Source organism: Denticeps clupeoides, unplaced genomic scaffold (assembly GCF_900700375.1).
Source record: "Denticeps clupeoides unplaced genomic scaffold, fDenClu1.1, whole genome shotgun sequence".
Lineage (NCBI taxonomy): Eukaryota > Metazoa > Chordata > Actinopteri > Clupeiformes > Denticipitidae > Denticeps > Denticeps clupeoides.
In genome coordinates this window covers 1,818-16,448 of record NW_021630004.1, presented here as the reverse complement: position 1 = coordinate 16,448, position 14,631 = coordinate 1,818, and the positions used below count along the sequence as shown (strand labels likewise).

The 14,631-nt window shown below is 38.7% G+C and overlaps 17 pseudogenes; all 17 read left to right on the top strand.

Annotated features, from left to right (window-relative positions):
* The first annotated feature begins 482 nt into the window (after nt 1-482).
* LOC114780082 (uncharacterized) lies at nt 483-601 on the top strand (annotated as a pseudogene).
* A 170-nt stretch (nt 602-771) lies between these two features.
* Nucleotides 772-890, top strand: LOC114780080 (uncharacterized; annotated as a pseudogene).
* Nucleotides 891-1,982: 1,092 nt separating this feature from the next.
* On the top strand, nt 1,983-2,101 carry LOC114780081 (uncharacterized; annotated as a pseudogene).
* Nucleotides 2,102-4,230: 2,129 nt separating this feature from the next.
* LOC114780075 (uncharacterized) lies at nt 4,231-4,349 on the top strand (annotated as a pseudogene).
* An 817-nt stretch (nt 4,350-5,166) lies between these two features.
* On the top strand, nt 5,167-5,285 carry LOC114780083 (uncharacterized; annotated as a pseudogene).
* A 1,068-nt stretch (nt 5,286-6,353) lies between these two features.
* LOC114780089 (uncharacterized) lies at nt 6,354-6,472 on the top strand (annotated as a pseudogene).
* A 1,000-nt stretch (nt 6,473-7,472) lies between these two features.
* Nucleotides 7,473-7,591, top strand: LOC114780076 (uncharacterized; annotated as a pseudogene).
* Nucleotides 7,592-8,686: 1,095 nt separating this feature from the next.
* On the top strand, nt 8,687-8,805 carry LOC114780087 (uncharacterized; annotated as a pseudogene).
* A 161-nt stretch (nt 8,806-8,966) lies between these two features.
* On the top strand, nt 8,967-9,085 carry LOC114780079 (uncharacterized; annotated as a pseudogene).
* Nucleotides 9,086-9,525: 440 nt separating this feature from the next.
* LOC114780092 (uncharacterized) lies at nt 9,526-9,644 on the top strand (annotated as a pseudogene).
* A 1,095-nt stretch (nt 9,645-10,739) lies between these two features.
* Nucleotides 10,740-10,858, top strand: LOC114780085 (uncharacterized; annotated as a pseudogene).
* Nucleotides 10,859-11,019: 161 nt separating this feature from the next.
* On the top strand, nt 11,020-11,138 carry LOC114780078 (uncharacterized; annotated as a pseudogene).
* Nucleotides 11,139-11,857: 719 nt separating this feature from the next.
* LOC114780091 (uncharacterized) lies at nt 11,858-11,976 on the top strand (annotated as a pseudogene).
* A 1,095-nt stretch (nt 11,977-13,071) lies between these two features.
* LOC114780084 (uncharacterized) lies at nt 13,072-13,190 on the top strand (annotated as a pseudogene).
* Nucleotides 13,191-13,351: 161 nt separating this feature from the next.
* On the top strand, nt 13,352-13,470 carry LOC114780077 (uncharacterized; annotated as a pseudogene).
* A 161-nt stretch (nt 13,471-13,631) lies between these two features.
* LOC114780086 (uncharacterized) lies at nt 13,632-13,750 on the top strand (annotated as a pseudogene).
* Nucleotides 13,751-13,912: 162 nt separating this feature from the next.
* LOC114780090 (uncharacterized) lies at nt 13,913-14,031 on the top strand (annotated as a pseudogene).
* Nucleotides 14,032-14,631: the final 600 nt, after the last annotated feature.

Here is a 14,631-nt window from a genome sequence, read left to right as displayed (position 1 = left end):
TCGGGTCATGGAAGAACTTTCTTCAATGTGTGCAAAAACCACCACAATCATTACAGTTTTCCAAAAGTCTGTATTTGGTCATTAGGTTTCCTCAATCAGAAGCATTAATTTTACATCAAGACAGTAAGTGCTTCTCTTTGGGGTAGCTTCACTGAGCCAAGAGCTTCAGATTAGTTAGATTTTTTTTTCCATTCCAGTTAATAGTGTACATTGGAATGTAAGGTTTAAGGAATAAAAAGAGACAACTCCCTCAACTTTAGCATCTTTCTTGTCAAATCTTCAACAGATTTGACAAGTAATCTGAAATTTGTTTAAAGTCCAAATAAAGGATTGCAATTTATTTGTTGTATTGCAAATAAAAGCTTACCACTCCAACTTTTTGCCTTTTCGGCATCATAATTTGACAGTAAAGCGGAGTTTTCACTCTTTGATATGTGTTCAAGCCCATTTGGTTTAAAGTTCAAGATTTTCAAGCAGAGTTGGTGTACGGACAAACCAGCTGAAGAATGCCCAATCTTGTCTGATCTCAGAAGCTAAGAAGGCTTGGGCCTGGTTAGTACTTCGATGGGAGACTACCTGGGAATACCAGGTGCTGTAAGCTTTAACTATTGAAAAACTTTTTAAATGAAAGTATTTACATGGCTTTGTTAGCTTTGCCTTGTTAGCTTTGCCTTTTCTCCATCATAATGTGAAAGTAAAGCGGGAGTTTTCGCACTTTATAATGTTTTCAAAGCCCTTTTGTTTAAAGTCCAAGATTTTCAAGCAGAGTTTGCTTACGGACATACCAGCTGAAGATTGCCCGATCTTGTCTGTTCCCAGAAGCTAAGAAGGCTTGGGCCTGGTTAGTACTTGGATAGGAGACTACGTGGGAATGCCAGGTGCTGTAAGCTTTAACTATTGTAAAACTTTTAAAATGAAAGTATTTACATGACTTTGTTAACTTTTTTTAAAGTAAGTTAAGGGGTATTTTCTTGCTTTGAAATGTTTTCCCGCCTTTTATCTTTTTTTTTTTTTTTTTAAACTTCTCTTCAGATTTCTTTGTCTGTGTGTGCTCTACAACGATCATTCACAGGCTTGGCTATGGAGTGGGGTGGAGCTGAATCGATTAGGTGGGGTTTTCCAGCCCTCGGCCTTAAGGTGCTATGCACCCTGATGTCAATTTAATATCTGATTCGTCATAGTAAGCGGATTTTTAGAACAGGGAGTCGGCAATAGGGCCTGCTCCATCTGCTCCATTCATCGACCCAGTATTGCATTGCCTCTAGAAGGTGTGCACTTTATTTGTTGTATTGCAAATAAAAGCTTACCACTCCAACTTTTTTCCTTTTCTCCATCATAATTTGACAGTAAAGCGGAGTTTTCACTCTTTGAAATGTGTTCAAGCCCGTTTGGTTTAAAGTTCAAGATTTTCAAGCAGAGTTTGTGTACGGACAAACCAGCTGAAGAATGCCCAATCTTGTCTGATCTCAGAAGCTCAGAAGGCTTGGGCCTAGTCAGTACTTGGATGGGAGACTACCTGGGAATACCAGGTGCTGAAAGCTTTAACTATTGAAAAACTTTTAAAATGAAAGTATTTACATGGCATTATTAGCTTTTTTTGCCTTTTCTCCATCATAATTATCACAGTAAAGCGGGAGTTTTCACTCTTTGATATGTGTTCAAGCCCCTTTGGTTTAAAGTTCAAGATTTTCAAGCAGAGTTTGTGTACGTACAAACCAGCTGAAGATTGTCCAATCTTGTCTGATCTCAGAAGCTAAGAAGGCTTGGGCCTGGTTAGTACTTGGATGGGAGACTACCTGGGAATACCAGGTGCTGTAAGCTTTAACTATTGAAAAACTTTTTAAATGAAAGTATTTACATTGCTTTGTTAACTTTTTTTTTCCTTTTCTCCATCATAATTTGACAGTAAAGCGGGAGTTTTCGCACTTTATAATGTTTTCAAAGCCCTTTTGTTTAAAGTCCAAGATTTTCAAGCAGAGTTTGCTTACGGACACACCAGCTGAAGATTGCCCGATCTTGTCTGATCTCAGAAGCTAAGAAGGCTTGGGCCTTGTTAGTACTTGGATGGGAGACTACGTGGGAATGCCAGGTGCTGTAAGCTTTAACAATTGTAAAACTTTTAAAATGAAAGTATTTACATCACTTTGTTAACTTTTTTATGAAGTAAGTTAAGGGGTATTTTCTTTCTTTGATATGTTTTCCCGCCTTTTATCTTTTTATTTTTATTTTTTTTAAACTTCTCTTCAGTTTTCTTTGTCTGTGTGTGCTCTACAACGATCATTCACAGGCCTGGCTATTGAGTGGGGTGGAGCTGAATCGATTTTTTTTTTTTTTTTAAACTTCTCTTCAGATTTCTTTGTCTGTGTGTGCTCTACAACGATCATTCACAGGCTTGGCTATGGAGTGGGGTGGAGCTGAATCGATTAGGTGGGGTTTTCCAGCCCTCGGCCTTAAGGTGGTACGCACCCTGATGTCAATTTAATATCTGATTTGTCTTATTAAGCGGATTTTTCGAACAGGGAGTCGGCAATAGGGCCTGCTCCATCTGCTCCATTCATCGACCCAGTATTGCATTGCCTCTAGAAGGTGTGCACTTTATTTGTTGTGTTGCAAATAAAAGCTTACCACTCCAACTTTTTTCCTTTTCTCCATCATAATTTGACAGTAAAGCGGAGTTTTCACTCTTTGAAATGTGTTCAAGCCCCTTTGGTTTAAAGTTCAAGATTTTCAAGCAGAGTTTGTGTAGGGACAAACCAGCTGAAGAATGCCCAATCTTGTCTGATCTCAGAAGCTCAGAAGGCTTGGGCCTGGTTAGTACTTGGATGGGAGACTACCTGGGAATACCAGGTGCTGTAAGCTTTAACTATTGAAAAACTTTTAAAATTAAAGTATTTACATGGCTTTGTTAGCTTTTTTTGCCTTTTCTCCATCATAATTATGACAGTAAAGCGGGAGTTTTCACTCTTTGATATGTGTTCAAGCCCCTTTGGTTTAAAGTTCAAGATTTTCAAGCAGAGTTTGTGTACGGACAAACCAGCTGAAGAATGTCCAATCTTGTCTGATCTCAGAAGCTAAGAAGGCTTGGGCCTGGTTAGTACTTGGATGGGAGACTACCTGGGAATACCAGGTGCTGTAAGCTTTAACTATTGTAAAACTTTTAAAATGAAAGTATTTACATCACTTTGTTAACTTTTTTTAAAGTAAGTTAAGGGGTATTTTCTTTCTTTGAAATGTTTTCCCGCCTTTTATCTTTTTTTTTTTTTTTTTTAAACCTCTCTTCAGATTTCTTTGTTTGTGTGTGCTCTACAACGATCATTCACAGGCTTGGCTATGGAGTGCGGTGGATCTGAATCGATTAGGTGGGGTTTTCCAGCCCTCGGCCTTAAGGTGCAACGCACCCTGATGTCAATTTAATATCTGATTCGTCATATTAAGCGGATTTTTAGAACAGGGAGTCGGCAATAGGGCCTGCTCCATGTGCTCCATTCATCGACCCAGTATTGCATTGCCTCTAGAAGGTGTGCACTTTATTTGTTGTATTGCAAATAAAAGCTTACCACTCCAACTTTTCGCCTTTTCTCCATCATAATTTGACAGTAAAGCGTAGTTTTCACTCTTTGAAATGTGTTCAAGCCCGTTTGGTTTAAAGTTCAAGATTTTCAAGCAGAGTTTGTGTAAGGACAAACCAGCTGAAGAATGCCCAATCTTGTCTGATCTCAGAAGCTCAGAAGGCTTGGGCCTGGTTAGTACTTGGATGGGAGACTACCTGGGAATACCAGGTGCTGTAAGCTTTAACTATTGAAAAACATTTAAAATGAAAGTATTTACATGGCTTTGTTAGCTTTTTTTGCCTTTTCTCCATCATAATTATGACAGTAAAGCGGGAGTTTTCACTCTTTGATATGTGTTCAAGCCCCTTTGGTTTAAAGTTCAAGATTTTCAAGCAGAGTTTGTGTACGGACAAACCAGCTGAAGAATGTCCAATCTTGTCTGATCTCAGAAGCTAAGAAGGCTTGGGCCTGGTTAGTACTTGGATGGGAGACTACCTGGGAATACCAGGTGCTGTAAGCTTTAACTATTGAAAAACTTTGAAATGAAAGTATTTACATGGCTTTGTTAGCTTTTTTTGCCTTTTCTCCATCATAATTTGACAGTAAAGCGGGAGTTTTCGCACTTTATAATGTTTTCAAAGCCCTTTTGTTTAAAGTCCAAGATTTTCAAGCAGAGTTTGCTTACGGACATACCAGCTGAAGATTGCCCGATCTTGTCTGATCTCAGAAGCTAAGAAGGCTTGAGCCTGGTTAGTACTTGGATGGGAGACTACGTGGGAATACCAGGTGCTGTAAGCTTTAACTATTGTAAAACTTTTTAAAATGAAAGTATTTACATCACTTTGTTCACTTTTTTTTAAAGTAAGTTAAGGGATATTTTCTTTCTTTGATATGTTTTCCCGCCTTTTATCTTTTTTTTTTTTTTTTTTTAAACTTCTCTTCAGGTTTCTTTGTCTGTGTGTGCTCTACAACGATCATTAACAGGCTTGGCTATGGAGTGGGGTGGAGCTGAATCGATTAGGTGGGGTTTTTTCAGCTCTCGGCCTTAAGGTGCTACGCACCCTGATGTCAATTTAATATCTGATTCGTCATATTAAGCGGATTTTTTGAACAGGGAGTTGGCAATAGGGCCTGCTCCATCTGCTCCATTCATCGACCCAGTATTGCATTGCCTCTAGAAGGTGTGCACTTTATTTGTTGTATTGCAAATAAAAGCTTACCACTCCAACTTTTTGCCTTTTCTCCATCATAAATTGACAGTAAAGTGGAGTTTTCACTCTTTGATATGTGTTCAAGCCCCTTTGGTTTAAAGTTCAAGATTTTCAAGCAGAGTTTTTGTACGGACAAACCAGCTGAAGAATGCCCAATCTTGTCTGATCTCAAAAGCTCAGAAGGCTTGGGCCTGGTTAGTACTTGGATGGGAGACTACCTGGGAATACCAGGTGCTGTAAGCTTTAACTATTGAAAAACTTTTAAAATGAAAGTATTTACATGGCTTTGTTAGCTTTTTTTGCCTTTTCTCCATCATAATTATGACAGTAAAGCGGGAGTTTTCGCACTTTATAATGTTTTCAAAGCCCTTTTGTTTAAAGTCCAAGATTTTCAAGCAGAGTTTGCTTACGGACATACCAGCTAAAGATTGCCCGATCTTGTCTGATCTCAGAAGCTAAAAAGCCTTGAGCCTGGTTAGTACTTGGATGGGAGACTACGTGGGAATGCCAGGTGCTGTAAGCTTTAACTATTGTAAAACTTTTTAAAATGAAAGTATTTACATCACTTTGTTAACTTTTTTTTAAAGTAAGTTAAGGGGTATTTTCTTTCTTTGATATGTTTTCCCGTCTTTTATCTTTTTTTTTTTTTAAACTTCTCTTCAGGTTTCTTTGTCTGTGTGTGCTCTACAACGATCATTCACAGGCTTGGCTATGGAGTGGGGTGGAGCTGAATCGATTAGGTGGGGTTTTTTCAGATCTCGGCCTTAAGGTGCTACGCACCCTGATGTCAATTTAATATCTGATTCATCATATTAAGCGGATTTTTAGAACAGGGAGTCGGCAATAGGGCCTGCTCCATCTGCTCCATTCATCGACCCAGTATTGCATTGCCTCTAGAAGGTGTGCACTTTATTACCACTCCAACTTTTTGCCTTTTCTCCATCATAATTTGACAGTAAAGCGGAGTTTTCACTCTTTGATATGTGTTCAAGCCCCTTTGGTTTAAAGTTCAAGATTTTCAAGCAGAGTTTGTGCACGGACAAACCAGCTGAAGAATGCCCAATCTTGTCTGATCTCAGAAGCTCAGAAGGCTTGCGCCTGGTTAGTACTTGGATGGGAGACTACCTGGGAATACCAGGTGCTGTAAGCTTTAACTATTGAAAAACTTTTTAAATGAAAGTATTTACATGGCTTTGTTAGCTTTTTTTTGCCTTTTCTCCATCATAATTTGACAGTAAAGTGGGAGTTTTCGCACTTTATAATGTTTTCAAAGCCCTTTTGTTTAAAGTCCAAGATTTTCAAGCAGAGTTTGCTTACGGACATACCAGCTGAAGATTGCCCGATCTTGTCTGTTCCCAGAAGCTAAGAAGGCTTGAGCCTGGTTAGTACTTGGATGGGAGACTACGTGGGAATGCCAGGTGCTGTAAGCTTTAACTATTGAAAAACTTTTAAAATGAAAGTATTTACATGGCTTTGTTAGCTTTTTTTGCCTTTTCTCCATCATAATTATGACAGTAAAGCCGGAGTTTTCACTCTTTGATATGTGTTCAAGCCCCTTTGGTTTAAAGTTCAAGATTTTCAAGCAGAGTTTGTGTACGGACAAACCAGCTGAAGAATGCCCAAACTTGTCTGATCTCAGAAGCTAAGAAGGCTTGGGCCTGGTTAGTACTTGGATGGGAGACTACCTGGGAATACCAGGTGCTGTAAGCTTTAACTATTGAAAAACTTTTAAAATGAAAGTATTTACATGGCTTTGTTAGCTTTTTTTGCCTTTTCTCCATCATAATTATGACAGTAAAGCCGGAGTTTTCACTCTTTGAAATGTGTTCAAGCCCCTTTGGTTTAAAGTTCAAGATTTTCAAGCAGAGTTTGTGTACGGACAAACCAGCTGAAAAATGCCCAATCTTGTCTGATCTCAGAAGCTAAGAAGGCTTGGGACTGGTTAGTACTGGGATGGGAGACTACCTGGGAATACCAGGTGCTGTAAGCTTTAACTATTGAAAAACCTTTTAAATGAAAGTATTTACATGGCTTTGTTAGCTTTTTTTTGCCTTTTCTCCATCATAATTTGACAGTAAAGCTGGAGTTTTCACTCTTTGATATGTGTTCAAGCCCCTTTGGTTTAAAGTTCTGGATTTTCAAGCAGAGTTTGTGTACGGACAAACCAGCTGAAGAATGCCCAATCTTGTCTGATCTCAGAAGCTCAGAAGGCTTGGGCCTGGTTAGTACTTAGATGGGAGACTACTTGGGAATACCAGGTGCTGTAAGCTTTAACTATAGAAAAACTTTTAAAATGAAAGTATTTACATGGCTTTGTTAGCTTTTTTTGCCTTTTCTCCATCATAATTATGACAGTAAAGCGGGAGTTTTCACTCTTTGATATGTGTTCAAGCCCTTTTGGTTTAAAGTTCAAGATTTTCAAGCAGAGTTTGTGTATGGACAAACCAGCTGAAGAATGCCCAATCTTGTCTGATCTCAGAAGCTAAGAAGGCTTGGGCCTGCGTAGTACTTGGATGGGAGACTACCTGGGAATACCAGGTGCTGTAAGCTTTAACTATTGAAAAACTTTTTAAATGAAAGTATTTACATGGATTTGTTAACTTTTTTTGCCTTTTCTCCATCATAATTTGACAGTAAAGCGGGAGTTTTTGCACTTTAAAATGTTTTCAAAGCCCTTTTGTTTAAAGTCCAAGATTTTCAAGCAGAGTTTGCTTACGGACATACCAGCTGAAGATTGCCCAATCTTGTCTGATCTCAGAAGCTAAGAAGGCTTGGGCCTGGTTAGTACTTGGATGGGAGACTACGTGGGAATGCCAGGTGCTGTAAGCTTTAACTATTTTAAAACTTTTAAAATGAAAGTATTTACATCACTTTGTTAACTTTTTTTAAAGTAAGTTAAGGGGTATTTTTTTTTTTCTTTGAAATGTTTTCCCGCCTTTTATCTTTTTTTTTTTTTTTTTAAACTTCTCTTCAGGTTTCTTTGTCTGTGTGTGCTCTACAACGATCATTCACAGGCTTGGCTATGGAGTGGGGTGGAGCTGAATCGATTAGGTGGGGTTTTTTCAGCTCTCGGCCTTAAGGTGCTACGCACCCTGATGTCAATTTAATATCTGATTCGTCATATTAAGCGGATTTTTAGAACAGGGAGTTGGCAATAGGGCCTGCTCCATCTGCTCCATTCATCGACCCAGTATTGCATTGCCTCTAGAAGGTGTGCACTTTATTTGTTGTATTGCAAATAAAAGCTTACCACTCCAACTTTTTGCCTTTTCTCCATCATAAATTGACAGTAAAGTGGAGTTTTCACTCTTTGATATGTGTTCAAGCCCCTTTGGTTTAAAGTTCAAGATTTTCAAGCAGAGTTTGTGCACGGACAAACCAGCTGAAGAATGCCCAATCTTGTCTGATCTCAGAAGCTCAGAAGGCTTGCGCCTGGTTAGTACTTGGATGGGAGACTACCTGGGAATACCAGGTGCTGTAAGCTTTAACTATTGAAAAACTTTTTAAATGAAAGTATTTACATGGCTTTGTTAGCTTTTTTTGCCTTTTCTCCATCATAATTTGACAGTAAAGCGGGAGTTTTCGCACTTTATAATGTTTTCAAAGCCCTTTTGTTTAAAGTCCAAGATTTTCAAGCAGAGTTTGCTTACGGACATACCAGCTGAAGATTGCCCGATCTTGTCTGTTCCCAGAAGCTAAGAAGGCTTGAGCCTGGTTAGTACTTGGATGGGAGACTACGTGGGAATGCCAGGTGCTGTAAGCTTTAACTATTGAAAAACTTTTAAAATGAAAGTATTTACATGGCTTTGTTAGCTTTTTTTGCCTTTTCTCCATCATAATTATGACAGTAAAGCCGGAGTTTTCACTCTTTGATATGTGTTCAAGCCCCTTTGGTTTAAAGTTCAAGATTTTCAAGCAGAGTTTGTGTACGGACAAACCAGCTGAAGAATGCCCAAACTTGTCTGATCTCAGAAGCTAAGAAGGCTTGGGCCTGGTTAGTACTTGGATGGGAGACTACCTGGGAATACCAGGTGCTGTAAGCTTTAACTATTGAAAAACTTTTAAAATGAAAGTATTTACATGGCTTTGTTAGCTTTTTTTGCCTTTTCTCCATCATAATTATGACAGTAAAGCCGGAGTTTTCACTCTTTGATATGTGTTCAAGCCCCTTTGGTTTAAAGTTCAAGATTTTCAAGCAGAGTTTGTGTACGGACAAACCAGCTGAAAAATGCCCAATCTTGTCTGATCTCAGAAGCTAAGAAGGCTTGGGCCTGGTTAGTACTGGGATGGGAGACTACCTGGGAATACCAGGTGCTGTAAGCTTTAACTATTGAAAAACCTTTTAAATGAAAGTATTTACATGGCTTTGTTAGCTTTTTTTGCCTTTTCTCCATCATAATTTGACAGTAAAGCTGGAGTTTTCACTCTTTGATATGTGTTCAAGCCCCTTTGGTTTAAAGTTCTGGATTTTCAAGCAGAGTTTGTGTACGGACAAACCAGCTGAAGAATGCCCAATCTTGTCTGATCTCAGAAGCTCAGAAGGCTTGGGCCTGGTTAGTACTTAGATGGGAGACTACTTGGGAATACCAGGTGCTGTAAGCTTTAACTATAGAAAAACTTTTAAAATGAAAGTATTTACATGGCTTTGTTAGCTTTTTTTGCCTTTTCTCCATCATAATTATGACAGTAAAGCGGGAGTTTTCACTCTTTGATATGTGTTCAAGCCCTTTTGGTTTAAAGTTCAAGATTTTCAAGCAGAGTTTGCTTACGGACATACCAGCTGAAGATTGCCCAATCTTGTCTGATCTCAGAAGCTAAGAAGGCTTGGGCCTGGTTAGTACTTGGATGGGAGACTACGTGGGAATGCCAGGTGCTGTAAGCTTTAACTATTTTAAAACTTTTAAAATGAAAGTATTACATCACTTTGTTAACTTTTTTTAAAGTAAGTTAAGGGGTATTTTTTTTTTTCTTTGAAATGTTTTCCCGCCTTTTATCTTTTTTTTTTTTTTTTTTAAACTTCTCTTCAGGTTTCTTTGTCTGTGTGTGCTCTACAACGATCATTCACAGGCTTGGCTATGGAGTGGGGTGGAGCTGAATCGATTAGGTGGGGTTTTTTCAGCTCTCGGCCTTAAGGTGCTACGCACCCTGATGTCAATTTAATATCTGATTCGTCATATTAAGCGGATTTTTAGAACAGGGAGTTGGCAATAGGGCCTGCTCCATCTGCTCCATTCATCGACCCAGTATTGCATTGCCTCTAGAAGGTGTGCACTTTATTTGTTGTATTGCAAATAAAAGCTTACCACTCCAACTTTTTGCCTTTTCTCCATCATAAATTGACAGTAAAGTGGAGTTTTCACTCTTTGATATGTGTTCAAGCCCCTTTGGTTTAAAGTTCAAGATTTTCAAGCAGAGTTTGTGCACGGACAAACCAGCTGAAGAATGCCCAATCTTGTCTGATCTCAGAAGCTCAGAAGGCTTGCGCCTGGTTAGTACTTGGATGGGAGACTACCTGGGAATACCAGGTGCTGTAAGCTTTAACTATTGAAAAACTTTTTAAATGAAAGTATTTACATGGCTTTGTTAGCTTTTTTTGCCTTTTCTCCATCATAATTTGACAGTAAAGCGGGAGTTTTCGCACTTTATAATGTTTTCAAAGCCCTTTTGTTTAAAGTCCAAGATTTTCAAGCAGAGTTTGCTTACGGACATACCAGCTGAAGATTGCCCGATCTTGTCTGTTCCCAGAAGCTAAGAAGGCTTGAGCCTGGTTAGTACTTGGATGGGAGACTACGTGGGAATGCCAGGTGCTGTAAGCTTTAACTATTGAAAAACTTTTAAAATGAAAGTATTTACATGGCTTTGTTAGCTTTTTTTGCCTTTTCTCCATCATAATTATGACAGTAAAGCCGGAGTTTTCACTCTTTGATATGTGTTCAAGCCCCTTTGGTTTAAAGTTCAAGATTTTCAAGCAGAGTTTGTGTACGGACAAACCAGCTGAAGAATGCCCAAACTTGTCTGATCTCAGAAGCTAAGAAGGCTTGGGCCTGGTTAGTACTTGGATGGGAGACTACCTGGGAATACCAGGTGCTGTAAGCTTTAACTATTGAAAAACTTTTAAAATGAAAGTATTTACATGGCTTTGTTAGCTTTTTTTGCCTTTTCTCCATCATAATTATGACAGTAAAGCCGGAGTTTTCACTCTTTGATATGTGTTCAAGCCCCTTTGGTTTAAAGTTCAAGATTTTCAAGCAGAGTTTGTGTACGGACAAACCAGCTGAAAAATGCCCAATCTTGTCTGATCTCAGAAGCTAAGAAGGCTTGGGCCTGGTTAGTACTGGGATGGGAGACTACCTGGGAATACCAGGTGCTGTAAGCTTTAACTATTGAAAAACCTTTTAAATGAAAGTATTTACATGGCTTTGTTAGCTTTTTTTGCCTTTTCTCCATCATAATTTGACAGTAAAGCTGGAGTTTTCACTCTTTGATATGTGTTCAAGCCCCTTTGGTTTAAAGTTCTGGATTTTCAAGCAGAGTTTGTGTACGGACAAACCAGCTGAAGAATGCCCAATCTTGTCTGATCTCAGAAGCTCAGAAGGCTTGGGCCTGGTTAGTACTTAGATGGGAGACTACTTGGGAATACCAGGTGCTGTAAGCTTTAACTATAGAAAAACTTTTAAAATGAAAGTATTTACATGGCTTTGTTAGCTTTTTTTGCCTTTTCTCCATCATAATTATGACAGTAAAGCGGGAGTTTTCACTCTTTGATATGTGTTCAAGCCCTTTTGGTTTAAAGTTCAAGATTTTCAAGCAGAGTTTGTGTATGGACAAACCAGCTGAAGAATGCCCAGTTTTGTCTGATCTCAGAAGCTAAGAAGGCTTGGGCCTGGTTAATACTTGGATGGGAGACTACCTGGGAATACCAGGTGCTGTAAGCTTTAACTATTGAAAAACTTTTTAAATGAAAGTATTTACATGGATTTGTTAACTTTTTTTGCCTTTTCTCCATCATAATTTGACAGTAAAGCGGGAGTTTTTGCACTTTAAAATGTTTTCAAAGCCCTTTTGTTTAAAGTCCAAGATTTTCAAGCAGAGTTTGCTTACGGACATACCAGCTGAAGATTGCCCAATCTTGTCTGATCTCAGAAGCTAAGAAGGCTTGGGCCTGGTTAGTACTTGGATGGGAGACTACGTGGGAATGCCAGGTGCTGTAAGCTTTAACTATTTTAAAACTTTTAAAATGAAAGTATTTACATCACTTTGTTAACTTTTTTTAAAGTAAGTTAAGGGGTATTTTTTTTTTCTTTGAAATGTTTTCCCGCCTTTTATCTTTTTTTTTTTTTTTTTTAAACTTCTCTTCAGGTTTCTTTGTCTGTGTGTGCTCTACAACGATCATTCACAGGCTTGGCTATGGAGTGGGGTGGAGCTGAATCGATTAGGTGGGGTTTTTTCAGCTCTCGGCCTTAAGGTGCTACGCACCCTGATGTCAATTTAATATCTGATTCGTCATATTAAGCGGATTTTTAGAACAGGGAGTTGGCAATAGGGCCTGCTCCATCTGCTCCATTCATCGACCCAGTATTGCATTGCCTCTAGAAGGTGTGCACTTTATTTGTTGTATTGCAAATAAAAGCTTACCACTCCAACTTTTTGCCTTTTCTCCATCATAAATTGACAGTAAAGTGGAGTTTTCACTCTTTGATATGTGTTCAAGCCCCTTTGGTTTAAAGTTCAAGATTTTCAAGCAGAGTTTTTGTACGGACAAACCAGCTGAAGAATGCCCAATCTTGTCTGATCTCAAAAGCTCAAAAGGCTTGGGCCTGGTTAGTACTTGGATGGGAGACTACCTGGGAATACCAGGTGCTGTAAGCTTTAACTATTGAAAAACTTTTTAAATGAAAGTATTTACATGGCTTTGTTAGCTTTTTTTGCCTTTTCTCCATCATAATTTGACAGTAAAGCGGGAGTTTTTGCACTTTATAATGTTTTCAAAGCCCTTTTGTTTAAAGTCCAAGATTTTCAAGCAGAGTTTGCTTACGGACATACCAGCTGAAGATTGCCCGATCTTGTCTGTTCCCAGAAGCTAAGAAGGCTTGAGCCTGGTTAGTACTTGGATGGGAGACTACGTGGGAATGCCAGGTGCTGTAAGCTTTAACTATTGAAAAACTTTTAAAATGAAAGTATTTACATGGCTTTGTTAGCTTTTTTTGCCTTTTCTCCATCATAATTATGACAGTAAAGCCGGAGTTTTCACTCTTTGATATGTGTTCAAGCCCCTTTGGTTTAAAGTTCAAGATTTTCAAGCAGAGTTTGTGTACGGACAAACCAGCTGAAGAATGCCCAAACTTGTCTGATCTCAGAAGCTAAGAAGGCTTGGGCCTGGTTAGTACTTGGATGGGAGACTACCTGGGAATACCAGGTGCTGTAAGCTTTAACTATTGAAAAACTTTTAAAATGAAAGTATTTACATGGCTTTGTTAGCTTTTTTTGCCTTTTCTCCATCATAATTATGACAGTAAAGCCGGAGTTTTCACTCTTTGATATGTGTTCAAGCCCCTTTGGTTTAAAGTTCAAGATTTTCAAGCAGAGTTTGTGTACGGACAAACCAGCTGAAAAATGCCCAATCTTGTCTGATCTCAGAAGCTAAGAAGGCTTGGGCCTGGTTAGTACTGGGATGGGAGACTACCTGGGAATACCAGGTGCTGTAAGCTTTAACTATTGAAAAACCTTTTAAATGAAAGTATTTACATGGCTTTGTTAGCTTTTTTTGCCTTTTCTCCATCATAATTATGACAGTAAAGCTGGAGTTTTCACTCTTTGATATGTGTTCAAGCCCTTTTGGTTTAAAGTTCAAGATTTTCAAGCAGAGTTTGCTTACGGACATACCAGCTGAAGATTGCCCAATCTTGTCTGATCTCAGAAGCTAAGAAGGCTTGGGCCTGGTTAGTACTTAGATGGGAGACTACCTGGGAATACCAGGTGCTGTAAGCTTTAACTATTGAAAAACTTTTTAAATGAAAGTATTTACATGGCTTTGTTAGCTTTTTTTGCCTTTTCTCCATCATAATTTGACAGTAAAGCGGGAGTTTTTGCACTTTAAAATGTTTTCAAAGCCCTTTTGTTTAAAGTCCAAGATTTTTTTAAGCAGAGTTTGCTTACGGACATACCAGCTGAAGATTGCCCAATCTTGTCTGATCTCAGAAGCTAAGAAGGCTTGGGCCTGGTTAGTACTTGGATGGGAGACTACGTGGGAATGCCAGGTGCTGTAAGCTTTAACTATTTTAAAACTTTTAAAATGAAAGTATTTACATCACTTTGTTAACTTTTTTTAAAGTAAGTTAGGGGGTATTTTTTTTTTTCTTTGAAATGTTTTCCCGCCTTTTATCTTTTTTTTTTTTTTTTTTTAAACTTCTCTTCAGGTTTCTTTGTCTGTGTGTGCTCTACAACGATCATTCACAGGCTTGGCTATGGAGTGGGGTGGAGCTGAATCGATTAGGTGGGGTTTTTTCCAGCCCTCGGCCTTAAGGTGCTACGCATCCTGATGTCAATTTAATATCTGATTCGTCATATTAAGCGAATTTTTAGAACAGGGAGTCGGCAATAGTGCCTGCTCCATCTGCTCCATTCATCGACCCAGTATTGCAGTGCCTCTAGAAGGTGTGCACTTTATTTGTTGTATTGCAAATAAAAGCTTACCACTCCAACTTTTTGCCTTTCTCCATCATAATTTGACAGTAAAGCGGGAGTTTTCACTCTTTGATATGTGTTCAAGCCCCTTTGGTTTAAAGTTCAAGATTTTTTAAGCAGAGTTTGTGTACGGACAAGACTACCTGGAAATACCAGCTGCTGTAAGCTTTAACTATTGAAAAACT